The 12,562-nt window shown below is 44.4% G+C and overlaps 1 protein-coding gene across 2 annotated transcripts in view; it reads right to left on the bottom strand.

The window, feature by feature from the left end:
• Positions 1 to 12,562, bottom strand: part of LOC126275560 (LIM/homeobox protein Awh) — a 294,771-nt gene that overhangs the window by 77,795 nt on the left and 204,414 nt on the right. The gene's annotated exons all lie outside the window — the stretch shown is intronic.

Genomic DNA, 12,562 nt, shown 5'->3' with positions numbered 1-12,562 from the left:
CCAGAATGTTGAATGCAGTCTTGAAACAGAGCCAGCATTGTGTCGTACAGGTGAAGAATGTCAGTTTGTGGGCTGGCCTTCCTTGCCTGCTGCACTAGCTCGGTCAATACCGGGACGGTTAATGCTGTTTGTGGATGACGCTGGAGTTGCCGTCCGATGATGTCCCCTATGTGCTCGACTTGGAGACAGATCTGCGTGATCGAGCACGCCAAGGCAGAACAACATGTAGACATTCTGTAGTGCATGTTGGGTTGCAACAGCGGTATGTGGGCAAGCGTCATCCTGCTAAACAACTCCGGAATATTGTTCACGAATGACAGACATCACAACAGGTCGAATCACCAGACTGACGTACAAATTTGCAGTCAGTATACGTAGGATCACCACGAGACTGCTGCTGTCACACGAAATCGCACCCCATACAGCATCTCCTGGTGTAGGTCCAGAGTTCTTTGTACGCTAACAGGTTCTTTACAGGCCCTCAGATGGTGTCTTTCTAACCAGCACAAGGCCGTCACTGGCACCAAGGAAGAACCAGAAAATACAACAGACCTCTATCCTGCCCTCCAATGAACTCTCGCTTGACACCTCTGAGGTCGCAAATGGCAGTGTTTTGAGGTCAATGGAATGCACGCCACAGTGTATCTGATTCGGAGCTGTCCTTGAGGTAACAGATTTGGAACAGTTCGTTGTGTCACTCTGATGCCAACTGCTACTCAAATTGCTGCTGCAGATGCCAGAGCCATATGCGGGAATCGGGTCTTCCTGCGACTGTACATTCTGGTGACAACCGCTACCAGCAATCATGTTCCAACTCTAGTTTATGTTGCACAACTCTTTCTTGGTGTTGCGATTTTTTCTTTTTTGTCTGTGTAATTCTGCATGGCGGACTGACGTTCTACGGATCGGAGCGTGGAATGTCAGATCCTTTCTTGGTGTTGCGATTTTTTCTTTTTTGTCTGTGTAATTCTTCATGGCGGACTGACGTTCTACGGATCGGAGCGTGGAATGTCAGATCCTTTAATCTAATGTCAGATCCCTTAATCGGGTAGGTAGGTTAGAAGATTTAAAAAGGGAAATCTATAAGTTGAAGTTAGATATAGTGGGAATTAATGAAGTTTGGTGGCAGGAGGAACAAGACTTCTGGTCAGGTGAATACAGGGTTATAAATACAAAATAAAACAGGGGTAATGCAGGAGTAGGTTTAATAATGAATAAAAAAATATGAATGCGGCTAAGCTACTACAAAAAAGCATTATTGTGGCCAAGACAGATACGAAACCCATGCCTACCACAGTAGTACAAGTTTATATGCCAACTAGCTCCGCAGATGACGAAGAGATTGATGAAATGTGTGATGAGATAAAAGAAATTATTCAGATAGTAAAGGGAGACGAAAATTTAATAGTCATGGGTGACTGGAATTCGATAGTAGGAAAAGGAGGAGCAGGAAGAGTGGTAGTGAATATGGAATGGGGGTAAGGATTGAAAGAGGAAGAATTTTGCACAGAGCATAACTTCATCATAGCCAACACTTGGTTTAAGAATCATGAAAGAATGTTCTACACGTGGAAGAGGCCTGGAGACACTGGAAGATGTAAGACAGATTATATAATGGTAAGACAGAGATTTAAGAACCAGGTTTTAAATGGTAAGAAATTTCCAGGAGCAGATGTGGACTCTGACCACAATTTATTGGTTAAGAACTGCAGATTAAAACTGAAAAAACTGCAAAAAGGTAGGAATTTAACGAGATGAGACCTGGATAAACTGAAAGAACCAGAGGCTGTAGAGTGTTTCAGAGAGAGCATTAGGGGACGATTGACCAGAATGTGGGAAAGAAATACAGTAGAAGAAGAATGGGTAGCTTTGAGACATGAAATAGTGAGGGCAGCAGAGGATCAAATAGGTAAAAAGATGAGGGCTCCTTTGGTAACAGAAGATATATTTAATTTAATTGATGAAAGGAGAAAATATAAAAATTCATTAAATGAACCAGGTGAAAAGGAATACAAACGTCTTAAAAATGAGATCGATAGGAAGTGCGAAATGGCTAATCAACGACGGCTAGAGGACAAATGTAAGCATGTAGAGGCATATAGCACTAGGTTCAAGATAGATGCTACATACAGGAAATTAAAGAGACCTTTGGAGAAAAGAGAACCACTTGTATGAATATCAAGGGTGCAGACGGAAAACCAGTTCTAACCAAAGAAGGGAAAGCAAAAGGTGGAAGGAGTATGTAGAGGGTCTATAAAAGGGTGATATACTTTGGTACAATGTTATGGAAATGGAAGACGACGTAGTTGACGATGAAACGGGAAATATGATACTGCGTGAAGAATTTTACAGCGCACTGAAAGATCTAAGTCAAAAAAATGTCCCGCGAGTAGACAACAACCCACTACAACTACTAATAGCCTTGGTAGAGCCAGCCACGACAAAACTCTACCGACTGGTGAACAAGATTTATGAGACTGGTGAAATACCATCAGATTTCAAGAAAAATATATTAATTCCAATCCCACAGAAGGGCTCTCTGAAGATTCAATAATGTCATCTTGAACCATCTTCTCCACTTCCGTTCAACAGGCGACGTCCTATACGAGCGTTGGTTAATTGGTGCATGTCCCCAATGTTGACAAGGTATTTTACCATTGGTCACTAGGTCTGTCTTTCCTCCACTCCTGATCCCAAAAGTGACCCAGAACGGCTTACAACCACCGACGTTGTTTCTTGCCTGACCGGATCCTATTAGCAGTTCGATAGTAGCTTTTTGCACTGGGTCGTCTGCAGTGGCTCATGAGCACGATTCTTCGTCGATGGTACTGAGCTGCCCATCCTTTAGGGATGCGCTGTGGTTGCTCGTGACAGCTATCCAAAGTTACACTTCATCAACAGCAGTGTTTGTGGCCATCGCTGGTAAGTAGATTTCTTTCGTGGGCAATCGACAAATGTTCGACAAAAGTTTCACGCTTTAACTGAGAATCTAGATTGACGACTGGAACTTTTCTCATTGATGACTGAGAGATAGCAACATCTTCAGCGGCAAACAGCCACCAAGAGCAATCCTTGTCACTTGTGCTATTTGGAATAGCTTCGTCAATCTGGAGCTCTGCTCTTTCACTGCCTACGACTGCTTGTGATCCCTGAAATAAGTCCTATCCGAGAATAATAGTATGACTACATTCTGTTAAAACGACTAATTCGAAGGGGTGTGTTCTGTCATTGATAGTTAATCTTGTAATTCATCTTCCTGTTGGCTGGACGTATTTCCCTTTCAGTCATTTAGTAGGTGTGTCTCCATGAAACGCCGATGGATGTCAGATGTGCAGCTTACTTGCTGCTTGTTTGGAATCCATTTCTTTGCTGAATTTATGGACATAGGGAACGATGTACTGCTTGTATGTCCTCTCCTGTCCGATCGCTTTCACGTTAACTAACTGCAAAAGGAGGATGAGGAGGAAGAGGAAGAGGAGGAGGAGATGAGTGTTTAACGTCCTGTCGACAGCGAGGTCATTAGAGACGGAACACAAGCTTGGATTAGGGAAGGATGGAGATGTCTGGAGAAGGAAAGCGACCGTGCCCTTTCAAAGGAACCATACGGGCATTTGCCTTAAGCGATTTAGCTAAATCACGGAAAAGCTAAGTCAGGACGACGGGACACGGGCTTGAACCTTCGTCCACCCGAAAGCGAATACAATGTGCTAACCAATTACCTAACTGGAGTCACGCGGTATAAATGTTTTGCAGTTTCCGACATCTCCATCAAACAACGTCAGATCTCAACCACAATAAAGCACAAATCCGAAAATTGAGTCGTCAGTGAAGTACAACACTTAGGACTGAAACCAGCGTACTGACAGAACAGGTGTTATTCCTGGACGGAGATGATGCTGTTTAAACAAACATCAAATATTATATAATATGAAAAATAATAAACGCAATATATTTCGAAAACTTCCGAGAAATGAGTGATACAAAATAACAAATATTTTATGTTGATGGGGATTCAACTGGCCACCCACAGCCAGCTTTGCTAAGCGTGCTGCACACTGCATGGAACAGAGCTTACGGCAGTTTGTAGAGATGATAGTAAATTCTTCCGGTGTTATCCGTCATTTGTTACTTTTGGAAGCCTTGTTCACGACGAATTATAGTTTTTCCTCGTCTACAGGAAATAGCTGTACTCGCCTACGGACCAGATTCAAAACTCTCTGAACCTATACTCATTATATTTGGGCACTTGCTTATAATAGTCTTTCAACACATTTACTGTCTACAATTTACTCCATTTGCCGTATGGGTCACTGAGGTGACGAAAGTCATGGGATAGCGAAATGCACAGATATAAATGGCGGTAGTATCACGTACACAAGCTATAAAGGGGCAGTACATTGGCGGAGCTTTTATTTGTTCTCCGATGATTCATGTGAAAAGTTTCTCGCATGATTATGGCCGCACGACGGAATTAACAGACTATGAATGCGGAGCTAGACGCATGGGACATGCCATTCTGGAAATCGTTAAGGAATTCAGCATTTCGATATCCATAGTGAGAATACCAGATTTCAGGCCTTACCACGGACAACGTAAAAAAATGTTCAAATGTGTGTGAATTCTTAAGGGACCAAACTGCTGAGGTCATCGGTCCCTAGACTTAGAAACTAATTAAAGTAACTTAAAGTAACCTATGCTAAGACGAACACAAACACCCATGCCCGAGGGAGGGATCTAACCTCCGGCGAGAGTGTCCGCGCGGTTTGAGGCGCCATGTCACGGACAACGCAGTGGCCGACGTCCTGCACTTAACGACCGAGAGCAGCGGCGTTTGCAAAGAGCTGTCAGTGTTAACAGACAAGAAATACTGCGTGAAATGACCGCAAAAATCAATGTGGGACGTACGACGAACGAATCCGTTAGGACATTGCGCCGGAATTTGTCGTTATTGGGCTGACGCAGCAGACACCTTTGCTGACAGCACGATATCGCCTGCAGCATCTCTCCTGAGCTGTGCCCGTATCAGTTAGACCATAGACGACTGGAAAGCCGTGGCCTGGTCGCATATGTTCCGATTTCAGTTTGTGAGCGCTGATGGTAGCGTTCGAGTGTGGTACAGACTCCACTAAGCCAAGGACCCAAGTTGTCAACAAGACAATGTGTAAGTCAGTGGTGGCTTCATAATGGTGTGCTGTGTTTACATGGAATGGACTGTGTCCTCTGGTTCATCTGAAATGATCATTAATTGCAGACGGTAATGTTCGGCTACTTGGAGACCATTTGCAGCCATTCATGTTCCCAAAAAATGATGGACTTTTTTATGTATGATAATGCGCTGTGTCACCGGGCCACAATTATTCGCGATTGGTTTGAAGAATACTCTGGACGAATCGAGAAAATGATTTTGCCACCCAGATCACCAAGCATGTAACCCATCGATTATTTATAGGACATAACTGAGAAATTAGTCCGTGCACAAAATCCTGTACCGGCAACGCTTCCACAGTTATGGGCGGCTATGGAGGCAGCATGGAATTTCCAGCGACTTGTTGAGTCGATGCCACGTTGAGTGAATGATACCTGTCGTCTTGTACTCATGCAATGTTTTGGTAAGATCAGCTACGCAAAATATCTGGTTACTGGTTCCCTAACTCCCATGAATGACTCTGCAAGTAGAGGCTACGTTTGCTTGTCTGCAACAAGTATTAAACACAAAATTTCTGATTAGTGGACCAAATTTATGTAATTATAAATTAATTAAACTGATAAAAAGGGGCCACCTCACAGATCATGTGATGATTTAGTAAAAAACCAACCGAATAATCATGATAAATTATATTGAAACATTGCTAAGAGGGGGTGCACATTGACTGATTTTAAGGATCCTGATTAGAGAGCGGAATGGCGCTGTGAGGTGTAATAACAAAGAAGTTAACAATAATTCACATTTATTTTTCATTAACAGTAACACACACACATACAGAAGTTAAAACACAGTTACTTGGAATGCTAGCGCGTGAATAAAGGCACATGGCACATGAAACAGCGCAGTATCCTGACCGACACATGTGGGGCAAGACTGCTAAATTACTGGATACAATTTATCAAGCTAACACACACCACATTCACATTGGTCATTCACACAACGAAAGATTAGAATTTAGAAAAAAAGCTTCCCTAATTCACATGTAAGCTCACTCGGTCATGGCGCGACTGCCTTTAACGGTCATTTTTACAGAACAAAGTCCACATCTAAAGTACCGTACAACTCCGTAATTTACTAAATAAATTTACCGGAGCTTAACATGTCTACTCCGTCATGAAACTGAGATTTTAATTCGAACACGAGAGGTGTTTCGTCGATCTGGAGCCTCATGGTGTACAAAGTAACACACGTGGTGCACCAAAGCACAGGCTACTAAGTCCGTGTGAAGGAAGTACAAATTGGACGATAAATTAAACAAAATTTAGCACAAGCATTTCACAAAGCACACAACACATTCATACATAATAAGCCAAACTAACTAAAGCTGTACATCATGTGGCTGCACCGGTCGTCCACGCCAAGTTACAGTTGCACAAAACATCTCACAGAATAAACGGAATGTTACTGCTATTAACACCGTTCCCTGATTCAATCAGTTTGTGCGGCATGATAATCAATGCCACGCACTAGAGTGACTACCGGAATCTCAAACAAGGCTCTCGAACATTTCAACTCTGCAGACAGAGATGCCACTCCGAGCATCCGTACTCAACGGCGTCCTAGGGAAGAATAAGGGATCCACACACGGTGGTTGGAAGGACTGAAAGAGCGTAAGCGGTTTCTACCTGTACCAACCTCACAATGGATGCTGACCAGTTCCCACTAATGCCTCTCTGACCCGACGTAGCAGTATTCGAAACTCTACACAATGGTTGACTACACAGATATTAACATTCATAGAACCAAGTAGTGACTCACATAAAGCCGTTACATAACCTTCCCCTTCTGAGAAAAAATGAGCAGTGAGTGTACTTGCTGTGGAAGGGCACTTTCAAACATTTTTTAAATTATAGTGCCAAGAGATGTCATTTAAATATGCGTTTGATCACTAATTTTAAGTACACAAAAGTCTAATCATCTAATATATAGAATATAATATATATAAATTATATACTATTAACAAATTATCCTCCTACAGTGAATATCGACACAATCCTAACGCAGTAACATATAGGCCCATGCTCTTCTCAAACATCGTTATGGAAACATACATGGTTTGAGTTAGCATATAAGCTAAACACAAGTAATTTCATCTATTACCTAGGCCAAGCATTCCGTTTTAAATGTTATGTAAGCGAGTGGAACTTTGAAACTGTTAACAGAGAGCCGGCCGTTGCGCCCGAGCGGTTCTAGGCGCTTCAGTCTGGAACCGCGCGACCGCTACGGTCGCAGGTTCTAATCCTGCCTCGGGTAGGTTAGTTAAGTTTAAGTAGTTCTAAGTTCTAGGGGACTGATGACCTCAGACGTTAAGTCCCATAGTGCTCAGAACCATTTTGTTAACAGAGACATGATCATTCTCTATATTTTAAACACTCGAAATCTTTCTCATACTCGTGTACAGATACATAACTTCTCATATTTACGGGACATACTGAGAAATTAGTTCGTGCACAAAATCGTGCAGCGGTAACACTCGCGCAGTTATGGGCGGCTGTAGAGGCAGCATGGCTCAATATTTATGCAGGGGACTACCAACGACTTGTTGAGTCCACGCCACGGCGAATTTCTGTATTACGCCGGGCAAAATGAGGTCCGACACTATATTAGAAGCTATGCCATGATTTTTGTTACCTCAGTGTATGTCTGATATGCTTCAAAGACGTGGGATCCATTAGCGGTAAAGTTCATCATAATTCCTCTTCACTTTAGGTTTCGAGTCTCTTACTTCTTAAGACTCCCGAAACATCAATCCTCTACACGGCTACAGAGCGCCATAAGTCATCACTAAACGCAATTGCATTCGGTGACGACACTAATGAAATGCAGTTGTCGCAGGGGCGGCCGGCAGACATGCCATGTCGAGTTGCTCCAGTACGCCAATCAAAAGGAGGTCCCACACAAAACTGGGAGGTATCCATGATTTTTGACACGTCTGTGTATGTATAATTTTTTTACTTTACTTGGTGAGTAGCCTTAAACGGATTTGAAGCGTGGACGATAAACAATACATAGAAGAAAAGATTGGATTGCTTTGAAATATGGTGCTAGATAAGAATGCAGAAAATTAGGAAGGTAGATGGAATAACTAATGAGGATGTACTGAACTGAATTGGGAGAAAAGGAATTTATGGCACAACGTGATAAAAACGGAATATAGGCAGATAGGACACGTCGCAATGGATCAAGGGATTGTCAGTTTGGAAATGTGAGGTGTAAAAATTATAGAGCGAGACCTAGGCTTGAACACAGTAAGCAAGTTCAGATGTATGTACAATGGTTTTGGAGATACGAAAACATTTGTAGAAGATAAAGTGGCGCAGGCCTGCTTCAAACCAGTCTTCGTGCTGACGGCTACCACAGCAGCAACAATGAGACACTTACCTTGCCTGCAGAGCTTACCATCAGGCTGTTTTTTCAGTTTGTAGTGCAGCAGAGCACGGAGCTGTTTTCCGTGATGCTGCTGCTATAGAGGCACCTGCTCGTTTTACGCGGCCGCAGCACGATTGCAGTGCCTGGAGAGCTGCCAGGGAGCGCTCGTAAAATATGCGAGGTGGCGAGCAGCCCCAACAGCATCCGCGAAGCATTTAATCGCGACCAGCAATTAGAGATTCAGGGAATTCGTCGCGTTTTCGGGTAGACAGGCGAGGCGGAAAAATAAATCCGGCCTGTAATTGCCAGACGTCGCGTCGGCGAGGGCCGGCAGCTGCGCCTCCTTGTCGCGGGCGCGCACCACAGTTTGTGGCAGGGGCGAGTAAAGCCGCTTTCCGTGTCGGCGCTGGCGGCCGCAGATATACGGCGCCGTGTCGCGCCCCTATGAGGCAATTAAATTATGCAAATTAACGAGAGAGTTGTCCGAGATCCCAATCAGGAGCCGGCCAACACGAATGGCTACACGGCGCGAGCTGTGTCCCGGCCGGGATTCCGCAGCCGTGTCCTCTGCCGCCGCCGCCGCCGCCGCCGCCGCAGCAGCACCAGCCACTGCTGCCCATTCAAATGAACCCCGCCCCGCGACGTGCGGTGCCGTCGCCCGCTGTGACCGACTCTTTCTTCTTCCATCAGGATGCCTCTCACCCTATGCCACATCCTGCGAAACGTATGTATTGTAGTTACTGCATAATGTGGATGGCATCAGACACCTCGAAATGAATGTACACTAGGCAGAGTTATCAACGGATGCCATTTCCACTTTGCCCACTTCCCGGTAAGATGGGTCACGGTTGGTGACACAAAGAGAGTCTCACAGCATGGCGGACAGAAGGTTGCTTAAGCTGCGCTGGATATTTCCTGACCGCACCACGCTGTTACCTGATGAAGTAAATCCCTGTGCCCAGTTTCTCACACCCAACGAAAATAGCAATGGCCCAGGCGCCGACTCCAAATTCACAAGATTTCCGGTAGAAGGGGACCAGTCACTGCTGCGGAACGCTTATCGATACTTCGCAGAAATTGGTCCGCGAGGACACCATCAGAAGGCGCGCAACTCTCACCACGCGAGCCGATCCCGTGCTATAGGTGAGGCCGATATGACGAATCGCCGGACGGAAATGCAAACCATTCGATTCCACCCCCGTGACTTCTACCTCACCATTTCTGCTGATTGTTGAGGGTAGGCCTGTAACTGTTAATGTGAAAAATAGGCCAGGCCTAACAATTATTCATACGGGGGTTGTCGTATTTGTGTCAAATGAAATGGCAATAGGTGATGAGGCGCTTTTGTCTCGTTTGAACGTCGTTCATGCCAATTGTCACATCAGTCATTGTTTGTGAAGGAGAAAATGAATACGTCACCGTCCCCGTGTAGTTCGAAGACGCCGGTGTTTGAGATCTCCGACGTGATTATAGCCGCTCGACGGTAATTAGAGGACTCTGAATGAGAAATGATAGATGGAACTAAACTGATGAGACATTCCATTTCGCAAAACGCAGCAGTGTTTGCGTGGAGCTGTCAGAGCTAACAGATAAGCAGCGCTGCATGAAATAACCACAGAAATCAATGTGGGGCGTAAGACGAACGTATCCGTTAGGACAATGCAGCGAAATTTGGCATTAATGGGCTATGTCAGCACAGGACTGACGCGGGTGCCTTTGCTAACAGCAGGGCCTTTCCTGAGCATGTGATCATTCCTGTTGGACACTTGACGACAGGTCAGATGAGTCCCGATATCAGCTGGTGAGAGCTGGTGGTAGGGTTCGAGTGTGGTGCAACCCCTACGAATCCACGGACTGAAGTTTTCAACAAGTCACTGTGCAAGCTGGTGGTGGCTCCATAATGGTGTGGGCTGTGTTTACATGGAATGGACTGTATTCTCTGGCCCAAATGAACCGGTCATCGACTGGAAATTGTTACGTTCGTCTACTTGGAGACCATTTGCAGTCATTGATGGACTTCAAGTTTCCATACAACGATGTTATGTGACTGGGCCATAATTGTTCGCATTTGCTTTGAAGAACTTTCTGGACAATTCGAGCGAATGATTTGGCCAACCAGATCGCCCGACATGAATCCCATGGAACTTTTATCGGACATAATCGAGAGGACAATTCGTGCGCAACATTCTCTCAAATATGGACGGCTAATGAGGCAGCATGGATCACTATTTCTGGAGGGGTCTTGCAGCGATTGTTGAGTCCATGCCACATAGAGTTGCTGCATCACGCCGGACAAATGGAAATCCGACACGAGTTTCGGTGGTATCTCATGACTTTTGTCTTCTCAGTGTACAACTGAAATTTCGAGAGACTACTTTCCGGGAAGTGTCGGACAACATATTGCTTCCTATCACATACATGAGCACAACGAGAAAATTCGATAAATTGGAGCTAATATAGAAGCTTACCGACTATCGTTCTTTCCACATGCCATTTGTGAGTGGAACAGGGAAAGGGGGGGGTGGGGAATAGAGGGGGTATCGGTTATTGGTATCAGAAGTACCCTCCGCCACACACCGTCAGGAAGTCTCCAAAGTACTGCTGTAGATGTAGATTCAGTGATAAAGATGTACGTAGTGACCGTTTCTATAATCAACTACTGAAGTCACTGTCAATGACCAATCAAGTCTTTTTTCAATTTTTTTATGTCTCTATCAGCTGTAACCAGTAACAGGCATTATATTAAACTCTGACAACTTTTGAGTGTTTTACTGGTGTGTATCGATATATGCAAAAGCAGTAAGCTTTTAAATGTAGATGTACTGAAAGGCTTTACAAAGGAATGTTTACACAAAACAGATGTCATTAAGCGGTAGATCCTTTACTGGTAACGCAATTGACTGTTTTAGATTAGAGAGACTTCTCCTATTTTATGAAAGTGGCAGAATTGTTACGTGTACTTAATCGAGAATAGATAATAATCTTCTATATCTACATACATACTCCGCAATCCACCATAAGGTGCGTGGCGGAGGGTACATCGTACCACAACTAGCATCTTCTCTCCCTGTTCCACTACCAAACAGAACGAGGGAAAAATGACTGGCTATATGCCTCTGTACGAGCCTAATCTCTCTTATCTTTGTGGTCTTTCCGCGAAATGTAAGTTGGCGGCAGTAAAATTGTACTGCAGTCAGCCTCAAATGCTGGTTCTCTAAATTTCCTCAGTAGCGATTCACGAAAAGAACGCCTTCTTTCCTCTAGAGACTCCCACCCGAGTTTCTGAAGCATTTCCGTAACACTCGCGTGATGATCAAACCTACCAGTAACCTAGCAGCCCGCCTCTGAATTGCTTCTATGTCCTCCCTCAATCCGACTTGATAGGGATCCCAAACGCTCAAGCAGTATTCAAGAATAGGTCCTTTACAGATGAACCACATCTTCCCAAAATTCTACCAATGAACCGTAACACTCCGCCTTCCCCACAACTGCCATTACATGCTTGTCCCACTTCATGTCACTCTGCAATGTTACGCCCAAATATTTAATCGTCATGACCGTGTCAAACGCTACACTACTAATGGAGTATTCAAACATTACAGGATTCTTTTTCCTATTCATCTGCATTAATTTACATTTATCTATATTTAGAGTTAGCTTCGATTCCTTACACCAATCACAAATCCTGTCCAAGTCATCTTGCATCCTCCTACAGTCAGTCAACGACGACACCTTCCCGTACACCACTGCATCATCAGCAAACAGCCGCACATTGCTATCCACCCTATCCAAAAGATCATTTATGTAGATAGAAAACAACAGCGGACCTACTACACTTCACCTCCAGATGGTACCCTTACCTCCGATGAACACTCACCATATAGGACAACGTACTGAGTTCTATTGCTTAAGAAGTCTTCGAGCCACTCACATACTTGGGAACCAATCCCATATGCTCGTACCTTAGTTAGGAGTCTGCAGAGGGGC

Source organism: Schistocerca gregaria, chromosome 1 (assembly GCF_023897955.1).
Source record: "Schistocerca gregaria isolate iqSchGreg1 chromosome 1, iqSchGreg1.2, whole genome shotgun sequence".
Taxonomy (NCBI): Eukaryota; Metazoa; Arthropoda; class Insecta; order Orthoptera; family Acrididae; genus Schistocerca; species Schistocerca gregaria.
The sequence above is the reverse complement of the archived record's forward strand: the minus strand, read 5'-3'. Positions and strand labels throughout refer to the sequence as shown.